Genomic DNA, 12,548 nt, shown 5'->3' with positions numbered 1-12,548 from the left:
ATGGGATGTTGTGAGTAGAATTTTGAGGGGAAAAAAATATTACTCCATTTTGGATTAAGGCTGTAACATAAAATGTGGAACCAGTGAAGCGCTGTGAATACTTTCTGGATGCACAGTATGATATGTATTGAACTGATACCCAAGTATTGTGAAATGTATCAGAGATAAGTGTATCTTCCCAACCCCTACTAAACTCTGACCCACTTTCTGCCTGAATCAGCTCGTAACTTTAAGTCTGGTGGTACACATATGCAGAAAAACCTGTCTATTCCTATACAGCTTTAGTGCCATGTTTGAGTTAATCCAGGCCTTTTGTCCACATGCAAACTTCATTTTAGGTCACTGAAAATAGAGCTTTTGCAAAAACCCTTTCAGGGTGAAGATTTTTTTTTTTAGAAACTGTTTGTGTAGACAAGGAAATTGAGTTTATGTCTTGCATTGTCGATCTTTATTTACAGACAAAATCCTGCCAAAATAATACCCATATAACAAGAAAGTGGAAAAGATACAATTCACTGAACGAAGCACACATTCACCGTATCTACTGTTAGCATGAGTTTATTATCTCTATTAAAGGCAGTGGCTAAAATGCTGTTACTTTTAATGTTGCTATCTGGACTTCACATGTTTATAAAAAAAAAAAACACAGTTACTGTTTGCTCATGTGACGTTTGACGCCGCTGCTACCTTCAACACACACACACACACTTGTATGGCTCAGTCATGCTCTTGACAGCACTTGACATGTTTTCTGTTTTCATGTGGATGGAAATAGACATTTTTTTTAAATAGTGCTTTTGAGGATGGGATTTTAAAAAAAACATACAAAAAATAAAAGAAAGGCAGAAAATCAAAAATGTCTATGTGGACTTTTTGTACACCACAGATGCAGACCTACACAGTCCTTACCAGGATTCTCTGTGGAGTTTTTCCACTTCGGATCAAGCAACAAGTCATCTTTGCCCAATGAGTGAACTGCAGTGGTCAACCTAGACATTTTTACCTGCTCATTTATATTTTATTTTACGGAACATCAGGTTTTGGCAGACTCAGATCTACAATATAAAATTTAAAATGATATAGAAAAAGGAAAGCAAAAGATGGTATAGTTTTACCAATCTAACTGGCGTAAAAACTTCACTACGTCTCCTTTGGTGATTCAGACTCAGTTTAGAGCTGTTTGTGTCGCTAAGGGCCCCTTCACACATAGTGCAAATATGTACAACTCAGGGTGACACCCGTTGGAGTAGCTCATATGAGCGCACCACGAAACATCGTGCAGACGAGCAGCCGTGCACGATGCCGGTGCGACGGTTAGTGCTCCTGGGAACACAGTGCCACCAGCTGCATGATGTGTAACCACATTGCGCAGCTGCTGTGAAAATAAAAAAATAAAAATTACATGCCATCCACTTGAATTGAACCCGCACCAAAAGCTCTGATTGCCAGTCAGAAACTTTAACAATAAGCTAGGATCACTATCCTGTGATAGCTGCAGGAAACTGCTTCATATCAGGAAGGACATGTACGTATTTTAAAAAATAAAACCGCACACCATGTAAAACACCTCCTTTTAGTTCAGCACACACACCAGCATGTCAGTGTGTGTATTTGCAAAGCCACACTCGTGGGGCACTTAGACAAATTTCACTGCCAGCACGACAATGATGGTCTGCTGACTGTTGTCATGTTAATAGTGCAAATGGCCACACATTTTCTAAGTGCCATGCGAGCGGTGTTAGATGTTTGTGCGTGTCACCTGGAATTTGGCCAACACCTGCCGCAGCTGCGTAGTGTGCGCAAATAGTTGTAGCAATAGGTGTACTAGGCAGCTGCGATTTTGTATGTTTTGCACACGATTTCCGCTTCATGCGCACTTTATGTGCAAATCGACCAAATTTGTGCTATGTGTGAAGGGGCCCTTATATTGCCATTTCCTGACAGGCTTTTTTTTTACCAAGCCTCTCCCATGTGCACACACTAATTCTGATTCTGCAATTGAATCATGTCATCCATGTCCTTTAACTAAATGTTTTATGAGAACCAACACCAGGCCCAGTCTCCTAATGAGAATTGAATGTAAGAATATTTTCTATGCGTGTTTCATCAAAAGTCATTTAAAAAAATCCACATTTCCCAAAGTAACTTGTTAAAGTGGACGAACACGCATGCTGTTTTGGTGAGCTGTCCATGGTGCTGTTCAAAATACTGCAAATTAACATTCAAATCTTTGATACACTTTAATTACATAATTATTAATTATTTCACATGTAGGTTTTTTTTTTCTTTTTTTTGCTTTATGTGTGAGCTTGAATTGGTTTTTGTTTGTTTTGATTTACTGACTGAAAATAAGTTTAAGAAAGTCAAGTTACGTAGCTGTAATTCCTCACAATGAAATCAACAATATAAAAATAATGACACCGAAGGGTAGCCTCAGTGATCAGTGTGTTGTGTTATATTGCGGCTGTCTGTGTGATGCAGAACTATTTTTCGCTTGAGTCCAAATCACAACATGAGCCACCTCAAGACCCTACACACAGTGGTGGACACAGCTAACCAAAAAGTTAGCTTCGATGACTGTTAATCCGCTAACTGAAAAGTTAACTTTTATGAAGCGAAACCGATAAATCCCTAAAAAATTTAGCGTAAGTTACAGATAAAAGCTAAACCAATAACTTTCAGCATTGACTTCACTACACTGGCAGCTACTGACACAACAGCAAGTTAGCGGTTCTGTCTCAGATCAGCTTTCTCTCATCAAAAGAGACCTAGTGATCAGAGAGAAAAGAAAGAAGGAATAGTAGTAGTAGTAGTAGTAGTAGGAGGAGGAGGAGATAATTTCTCTTCACACCATACAGACCTGCCGGCATATCACTGGAGTCATCCACAGGCAGACAGTTTTGACTAATGGTTATAATTTTAAACAAACTAATTCCGAACATGTTATTGAAATTAACATCACGTCTGTCGTTTTACAAAGTCAGAATATCAGCTATGTGTTTTAGCAATGCACTAATTTTGAAGGTTTTAGCGTTTAGACACACATGCCGCAGTGCATTATGGGTACATTAGTTTCCAGATGTCAGTGGTTGATTGGTCGGTATAACACACAGTTACTGAAATGTGTGGTGGGTTTTGCAAATAAATCTGTATTTGTAAATACGAGGTCTGTTAGAAAAGTATCTGACCTTTTTATTTTTTTCAAAAACATGATGGAATTGAATCATATGTGCTTGCATGAGCCAACCTTGAACCTTCGTGCGCATGCGTGAGTTTTTTCACGCCTGTCAATTGCATCATTTGCTTGCAAGCAGCCTTTGTGTGAGGATGGGTGGAGTCTCTCATCGTTTTTTCTTTGCAAGGAAATGGCAGAACGACTGGAGCAGCGCGACTGCATCAAATTTTGCCAGAAACTGGGCGACAGCCAGGTGGAAACCATTCGGATTATTCAGACGGCTTTTGGTGATGATCCTCTGGGCATCACACAGATTAAGGAGCGGTACAACCGGTTTAAAGATGTCCGCACAATGGTGGAGAGTGATCCGTGCTCCGGTCGGCCATCAACATGCTGAAATGACCGGATCATTTTCAAAGTGAATGCTGTGGTGATGCAGGACCATCGTGTGACTATCCGAGAAATTCTGGAAGAGGTGGACATCAGCACTTTTTCAGCACATTCCACTGTGACAGAAGATTTTGCCATGAAAAGAGTTGCAGCGAAATTTATCGGCACAAAGCTGATGGCGCAGCAAACGCGCCTTCGTGTTGAAGCCTCACAGGAGCTCGTTCACCATTCGGAAGATTCAGACGGCTTTCGGTGGCTTTTCAGTCGTGTGACTATCTGAGAAATTGTTCACTGCCATGAACACTGCCATCTACTGCCAGTAAATGGCAGGCACTAAAATCTTTGATTTCAGACTTTATAAATGCTGTTAAGCTTTATTCACTATGCCTGCAAAAATATGTTACCGGAACTAAATTTTGCGAAAGCTAATTGGTCCACTGATGGTTTTCAAAGTTATCTGGAAAGCTAATCCACTAATGAAACCATTAGCTTCAATAATTAGCGGTTAGCAGATTAGCGGAACTGTGACCACCACTGCCTACACATAAGTACGACTTAAACCTTACCCACCCCTGAGTATGCACATTGGTAACAGTGGGAAAGAATAACTTCCTCGGGTGTTTTTTAAATTACAGGTAGAAACCTCAGGCAGACCCAGACTCAGTGGCGTAACCATCTGCTTCCACCATACTAATGAAATAAAACAAAGCACAGGAAAGAATTTTGCACTTACAAAGACAGAAATGTTGCAGCTAAGCAACTGCATCCAAAAAGTATTCACAGCGCTTCACTTTTTCCACATTTTATGTTACAGCCTTAATCCAAAATGGAGTAAATAAATTTTTCCCTTAAAATTCTACTCACAGCAGCCCATAAGGACATGAAAAAGTTTGTTTTTTTATTTTTGGAAACTTATTAAAAATAATAAAAAAGAAAGAAATCACGTGTACATAGTAAGTATTCACACCCTTTGCTCAATGCTTTGTTGATGCACCTTTGGCAGCAATTACAGCCTCAAGTCTTCTTGAGTATGATGCCACAAGCTTGGCACAGCTATCTTTGGGTAGTTTTTGCACATTACGATTTGCAGCACCTCTCAAGCTCCATCAGGTTAGATGGGGATCATCTGTGCACAGCCATTTTCAGATCTCTCCCGAGATGTGAAAAATCAGATTCAGGTCTGGGCTCTGCCTTGGCCACTCAAGGACATTCACAGAGTTGTCCTGAAGCGACTCCTTTGATATCCTGACTGTGTGTTTAGAGTCATTGTCCTGCTGAAAGATGAACTGTCACCCCAGTCTGAGGTCAAGAGTACTCTGGAGCAGGTTTTCATCCAGGATGTCTCTGCACATTGCTGCATTCATCTTTCCCTCAATCCTGACTAGTCTCCCAGTTTCTGCCACTGAAAAACATCCCCACAGCATGATGCTGCCACCACCATGCTTCATGGTGCCTGGTTTCCTCCAAGCATGATGCCTGGGATTCACGCCAAAGAGTTCAAGCTTTGTCTCATCAGACCAGAGAAATGGCAAACTCTTATGTGGGCTGCCTTTTACTAAGGGCTGGTTTCTGTCTGGTCACTCTACCATGCAGGCCTGATTGGTGGATTGCTGTAGAGATGGTTTTCCTCTGGAAAGTTCTCTTCTCTTCACAGAGGAATCCTGGAGCTCTGACAGAGTGGCCAAAGGGTCACTTTGGTCACCTGACTAAGGCCTTTCTCCCCTGATCCCTTAGTTTACTCGGCGGCCAGCTTTAGGAAGAGTCCTGGTGGATCTGAACCTCTTCCATCTATGGATGATGGAGACCACTGTGCTTATTGGGACCTTTAAAGCAGCAGAAATGTTTCTGTTTCCTTACCCAGATTTGTGCCTTGAGACAGTTCTGTTTCGGAGGTCTGCAGACAATTCCTTTGACTTCATGCTTGGTTTTTGTTGTGACATGCAGTGTCAGCTGTGGGACCTTATATGTCAAGAGGTGTGTCCATTTCCAAATCATTGTCTCCATTTGTTTGTGCCAGTCACTGGGCAGTTGTGTCTCCTGTTTACCTTTCCTCTGGATCGTCTAGCAGTTTAAAGCCCTGTTGTGTAAGTGACACTTGGCTCAGTTTTTGATCTGCAGATTTTTGTTATTCTACTTTTTGCCTAAACTAAGATGTTTCGCACTATTATTGGACTTTGACCTCTGAGTCATTTTTGTTATTACTTCTGCTTTTGAATCTTGGATTATTAAACACCTGTCTTTTGCACCTTACCTCTTATGTCCACTGCCTTGCATTTTGGGTTCTTATCCTCCTGTTGTTGGCGTTTGACCTTAACACAGGATGCACTCAAGCTCAATTTTGAGCTTCATGGCAAAGGCTGTGAATACGTATGTACACGTGAATTCTTAATTTTTTTTTTCTAATGAATTTGCAACTTTTTTATCACATTGTCATTATGGGGTATTGTGTGTAGAAGTTTGAGGAAAAAATGAATTTCATCCATTTTGTTAAGGCTGTAACATTACAAAATGTGGAAAAAGTAAAGTGATGTGAATACTTTACGGATGCACCGTACGTATCAACCTGGTCTCACAGCAAGTCGTGATTCAGCAGCATGAAATATACATTAATCTATTGGTTCGTGATATTGTGACAGAAAGTGCTTCATTTTCATCACGGCAGCACAAATTCATTCTAATTCATTCCGTGATGGCTGCACGAAATTAAACGTGAAGTTGGGGGTGGTTATGGTTGGGGTGGGGGGAAAGAGTAAGATTAGGTTATGGTTAAAGTTAGGGTCAGGGGTAGGAGTAGGGTTAGTAATAGTGAGTTAAAAAAAACCCTGTCACGAAAATTTTACTCATTCCGTCACGGGAGCACGAAAAAAAACATGAGACTGGGCTGTACGTATACAGCCCAGTGATCACAACAGCAAATGGCTTGAAGGCAACCAGAGGTGAAGAGCAAAGTCTCAGTAAAATCAGTTTTTTGACCATAAGATTGTGAACTCATCGGTCCTCTCCAAGTCTCAAACAGCTCCAACAGAGAACGGATACATCGCAGTTCTGGATGGATGATCCCTCAGATGGGCCACCATGTGGCACTAATGTCCTTTTGTTTCCTCATGTGTTCTTTGGAACAAATGCTTTCTCTGTCTTTCTGTGCACACGTCAAAACATTTTAAAGCTTCAAAACTCTTTCTTTTTCTCTCTCTCTCTCTTTGTCTTCCTCCTAACCCTCTCTCTATTTTTGTTTTCACTTAAAAGAATAGAAATGTGTTTATCACGCAAACACACACTGTCAGATCAGGTCTGCGAGCATGTGGTAGTGCCACAGATCACGATATTCACCACATTATGGAACTACCTGGGGTCCTGGATGGCAACCACCCAGTCAGACAACTGGTCCATCTCCACTTCTTGAAAGTACCTTTCCATCTGCTGCAGCCAGGTGAAATGTAGGCATAACTTGGCCTTCTCCAGCCATTGGGGTTTTCAACACTGAGACATCTCCATGCTAGATCGTGTACAGAGAACCGTACCGCATGGACAAAATGTCATAGCTGATGTTGTCTCACATTGCAAATGATACTCCTCATCTTCGTCTCCTAAAGTAACCGCTTGTTCATTGCAAAGTTGTTCTGTTGGTACCCATTGGTCTTCCAGAGAGACCTAGTTCAAATGGCATCCAGTCATTGCCTTAGTTCACTGGTTAGCATCCTAGTTCCACCAACATATAATACGACAGGAAGAACCAGGACCCTAAAGATGTCGAGCTTTGTCTTCCTTTAAATATACTGTCATCACCAAACACCTATGTCTAGTGAACCTGACTTCATAAGCTCTTCCCAGGTGTCTTGATTACAAAGGACAAGAACCGAGAGACATGAATATCATTGCCAAGAGAAGCCAATTCCTTTACAAGTTCAACACTTTGACCACATACAGATACACTTCTGATGTCTGAGTCCAGGAAGTCATTGAAAGCCTGAAGATTACTCCATCAACTTCTCAAGTGCTCCAGCCAAAATTTCCACTGATACATGCATGTATGTGGAACATATTCATGCTACCTTGTCACCAGCCATGTCAAAGTCAGTAACCTTTCCTCACCAACAAAGGCACCTAAGTCACTGGTTTCCACAGCCCAACCCAGCACCTAGTTCATCCAAACATTGAAGAGTGTAGGAGCTAGAGCATATCCCTGATGAACACCAGCAATGGGAAAAGGTAAGAGATTCTGGTTCAGCTGCAACTGCACTGCACTCACGGCACCTATGTTTAAGCTGGTAATTAAATCCAGAAACTTGGGGATTCCACAAATTCTCAGGATGTCCCATGGAGTAGCCTGGTCAACCGAATCAAATACTTTACCAAAATCAACAAAGGCTGCAAAAAAAAAAACAAAACACTGCTGATATTTGTGCTCGACTTCAGTGACAACTCTTCGAAATGTAGCGAAAGCGCATGTTCCACCTGGAAGACTCAGATTTCAAGCTTCTCTGCTGATTGCAGTTGCTGACCAGGACAGTGCCTTCTCCACCCTGACACCACAGGTTGGTTTCTATTGTTGGCCAGGAGCATGCCCTCCTCAATCCTGCCACTGTTAGTTGATCCCTCTCTGTTGCTGGGGTCATGGATCATGACTCTGCCTCATCCACCCAGTCCCTATGTGATGTCCAGGTTGCTGACCAGGCTTGTACCCTCCTTCAGCCCACTGCCACCAGTTGGTCCCTGTCTGTCATCAGGAGTCAGCACCGTCCCTGCCTTCTTCCGATAGCAGGACTACAGTTTGACGTAGCCCAATGCTGTCAGGAGCAGGACCAGCCCCAAAGACTGACTGTCATTTGTAAAGCATATCTATGGAATAAATATTTAACAGTCTCTGGTCTCCTGAGTCAAAATGGTAGAACTACTGGTAAACCACATCCCCATTCTCCCATTCTGTACACCCACAATCCAAAGATTAACCAGTGAAGAACGATACCGAAATCAGTTATTTTAATGTGAAACTTTCTTTAATGAAATAGATTAAATAAAAACTCCTCATACACAAAGTTTGGATGTTTTGAGTAACAGAGTTTAGGTAACCTAACTGGTAATCTGTTTTCAACAACTAATCTGTTGTACAAAATGTGATGTTTAGCAAACCTTGTTGTGTGGGCCACCAGAAGAGGAGGTACTGCTGGCCAGCGTCATGGACTCCGAGGGGGGTCACCCGGCTGTTGAATGACCAATGGGAGAGCAGGGAGCGCAGGCATCTGCAGGAGGCGTGATTGGTGAGCTATAGCACATTCTCACCGCCTTTACGGCTCGGTTGGATCAAATGACCGAGCAAAACATCCTCCTGAACCGCAGGGTGGAGGCTCTCTCCGCGCAGATGGCGGCGAGCGCTCAGGGCGCTGCTGCAGCTCCTCCTCCTGCCGACCCTGTGCAGGATATGAACGTTCCAGTGGTGGTTCAACAACCCCTCCCACCATCCCCTGAAGCATACATAAGCCCTCCTGAGCCGTACGGAGGTTGTGTGGAGACGTGCGCGGACTTTCTCATGCAGTGTTCGCTCGTCTTCGCACAACGTCCCGTCATGTACGCGTCAGATGCTAGTAAAATAGCTTATGTGATTGCTCTGCTTCGGGGTAAGGCACGCGCCTGGGCTACGGCGCTCTGGGAACAGAACTCACGGTTGTTATCAGCATACACTGGGTTTGTGGGGGAGTTCAGAACAGTGTTTGATCACCCTAACAGAGGAGAGACCGCTTCAACAATGCTGCTGTCAATGCGACAGGGGCGCCGATGTGCAGCCGAATATGCAGTCGACTTCCGCATCGCGGCTGCGAGGTCCGGCTGGAATGACGTTGCGCTCCACGCCGCCTTCATAAACGGACTGTCGTTAGTCCTGAAGGAGCATCTGGTTGCTAAGGAGGAACCGCAGGATTTAGATGGGCTTATTGATCTCGTTATACGGTTAGACAATCGGTTGGAGGAACGCCGTCGGGAGTGAGGCGAAGGACGTGGCCAGATACGCGCCGCCCCTCTCCCTTACGGTTTAGAAAAGGGGCCGCCCTCCCCACGCTCCACAGCCGCAGCGCTCTGTGGGGCAACAGCTCCCCCTGCTGACGTTGTTAGGGAAACGCACAGGGCCAAAATGAGGAGGCTGATCCGCGGGGAGTGTTTTCTCTGCAGCTCAAAAGAGCACACACAGAAAAACTGCCCCAAACGGCCACAACCACAACCGCCCTCAGAGACTGGGCTAAGGGGGGGTCAAAGCATTCACGTGAGACACACACAGATTGCCACACGACTCCCAGTTACAATCCTGAGCGGGGATTTAACCCTTCAAGTCCCAGCACTGGTGGACACGGGGTCAGAAGGGAATTTGCTAGACAGCAGATGGGCAAGGGAGGTAGGGCTTCCTCTAGTGGCGCTTCCTTCGCCATTGCAGGTTCGGGCACTAGATGGCACCCTCCTCCCTTTAATCACACACAAGACACAACCAGTAACTCTGGTGGTGTCTGGAAACCATCGGGAGGAGATTGAGTTTTTTGTAACTCCTTCTACCTCCTGCGTGATTTTGGGCTTCCCATGGATGTTGAAGCACAATCCCCGGATTGATTGGCCGTCTGGGGTGGTGGTTCAGTGGAGCGAAACCTGCCATCGGGTGTGTTTAGGATCCTCGGTTCCTCCCGGTTTACATGCTAAGGAGGAGGTCAAAGTCCCTCCCAATCTGATGGCAGTGCCGGTTGAGTACCACGATCTTGCTGACGTCTTCAGCAAGGATCTGGCGCTCACCCTTCCCCCGCACCGTCCGTACGATTGTGCCATTGATTTGGTTCCAGGCGCTGAGTTCCCGTCCAGCAGGCTGTACAACCTCTCACGACCTGAGCGCGAATCAATGGAGACCTACATCCGGGACTCATTAGCTGCTGGGCTGATCCGGAACTCCACCTCCCCGATGGGGGCAGGTTTCTTTTTTGTGGGCAAGAAAGATGGCGGACTCCGTCCATGCATTGATTACAGGGGGCTGAATGAGATTACGGTTCGCAACCGATACCCGTTGCCATTGTTGGATTCCGTGTTCACCCCCCTGCATGGAGCCAAAATCTTTACTAAGCTGGATCTTAGAAATGCGTATCACCTGGTTCGGATCCGGAAGGGAGACGAATGGAAGACAGCATTTAACACCCCGTTAGGTCACTTTGAGTACCTGGTCATGCTGTTCGGCCTCACCAACGCCCCCGTGACGTTCCAAGCCTTGGTTAACGACGTCTTGCGGGACTTCCTGCACTGATTCGTCTTCGTATATCTGGACGATATTCTCATCTTTTCTCCGGATCCTGAGACCCATGTCCAGCATGTACGTCAGGTCCTGCAGCGGTTGTTAGAGAACCGACTGTTTGTGAAGGGCGAGAAGTGCGAGTTTCACTGCACGTCTTTGTCCTTCCTGGGGTTTATCATCTCTTCTAACTCTGTCGCCCCTGATCCAGCCAAGGTTGCGGCAGTGAGAGATTGGCCCCAACCAACAAGCCGTAGGAAGCTGCAACAGTTCCTTGGCTTCGCTAATTTCTATAGGAGGTTCATTAAGGGCTACAGTCAGGTAGTTAGCCCCCTGACAGCCCTGACCTCTCCAAAAGTCCCCTTCACCTGGTCGGTGCAAAGCCGCGTTCAAGGAGTTGAAACGACGGTTCTCTACTGCGCCAGTTTTGGTGCAGCCCGACCCTAGCCGCCAGTTCGTGGTTGAGGTGGACGCCCGTTCTGCCTTGTTGAAAGCCCGGATGAGGGCCAAGACCCATGCAGACCGCCGGCGGTCCCCGGCCCCTGCATACCAGCCCGGGCAGGAGGTGTGGTTGTCGACGAAGGACATCCCCCTCCAAGTACAGTCTCCTAAACTGATGGACAGGTTCATCGGCCCATTTCGTATCCTCAAGGTCCTCAGCCCTGCCGCAGTGAAGCTCCAGCTCCCAGCTTCACTGCGGATCCACCCGGTCTTCCATGTTTCAAGGATCAAACCTCACCACACCTCACCCCTCTGTGCTCCCGGTCCGGCGCTGCCTCCTGCCCGGATCATTGACGGGGAGCCGGCTTGGACAGTGCGCCGGCTCCTGGACGTCCGTCGAATGGGCCGGGGGTTCCAATATCTGGTGGACTGAGAGGGGTATGGACCCGAAGAACGCTCCTGGGTGAAGAGGAGTTTCATCCTGGATCCGGCCCTCCTGGCCGACTTCTACCGCCGACACCCCGATAAACCTGGTCGGGCGCCAGGAGGCGCCCGTTGAGGGGGGGGTCCTGTTGTGTGGGCCGCCAGAAGAGGAGGTACTGCTGGCCCACCACCAAAGGGCGCCCTGTCTGAAGTGCGGGCTTCAGGCACGAGAGGGCGCTGCCGCCATGGACACAGCCGGGAGTGACAGCTGTTACTCATTACTTCCTGACAGCTGTCACTCATTCTTCATCATCTCACTCCATAAAACCCAGACGTCATCTCCACCTCATCGCCGAGATATCATACTTCATTGGAGGTAATATCCTCAGCCGTTTTTGTGTTACAACATTGTTTGTATATTGTGAGTGTTTTCAGGAGTACCGGTACCATTGTCAGTGGAAGCTGAGAGAGCGCTAGAAGGCACTCTTTTCCCCTGAGGAATCTACAGTACTCTGCAAGTTATAGAGTGAGAGGTGGAGGTGGCATTCCCACCGTTATTGTTACTGGGTGTGCACACACCTACACTTGACTGTCTTTGTTCTCGCCAGCAGTACCTGATCCGTCAGTCGGTGACGGTGATCACCTGGGAATTCGGGACTTGGCGGCTCCAGTATTCACCAGGTTTGGCGGTGGCGGAAATCTTGTGGTTCCGGCTCTTCTCAGGACAGACGTCTTCTATCCTCGAGCCTGCCCACACGTCACCTTTGTGATTTGACTGTAATTATATTCTGAGATTGTCTGTATTTCGTTGTGCACATTTCACAACATTAAATTGTTACTTTTTGGCTCATCCATTGACCGTTCATT

The 12,548-nt window shown here is 45.9% G+C and overlaps 1 protein-coding gene across 1 annotated transcript in view; it reads left to right on the top strand.

Moving 5' to 3' along the window:
- lrriq1 (leucine-rich repeats and IQ motif containing 1) overlaps positions 1-12,548 on the top strand; it is a 291,350-nt gene that overhangs the window by 278,259 nt on the left and 543 nt on the right.

The sequence above is a fragment of the Thalassophryne amazonica genome, chromosome 8 (assembly GCF_902500255.1).
Source record: "Thalassophryne amazonica chromosome 8, fThaAma1.1, whole genome shotgun sequence".
Classification (NCBI taxonomy): Eukaryota; Metazoa; Chordata; class Actinopteri; order Batrachoidiformes; family Batrachoididae; genus Thalassophryne; species Thalassophryne amazonica.
This window is presented reverse-complemented; position numbering and strand designations above follow the sequence as displayed.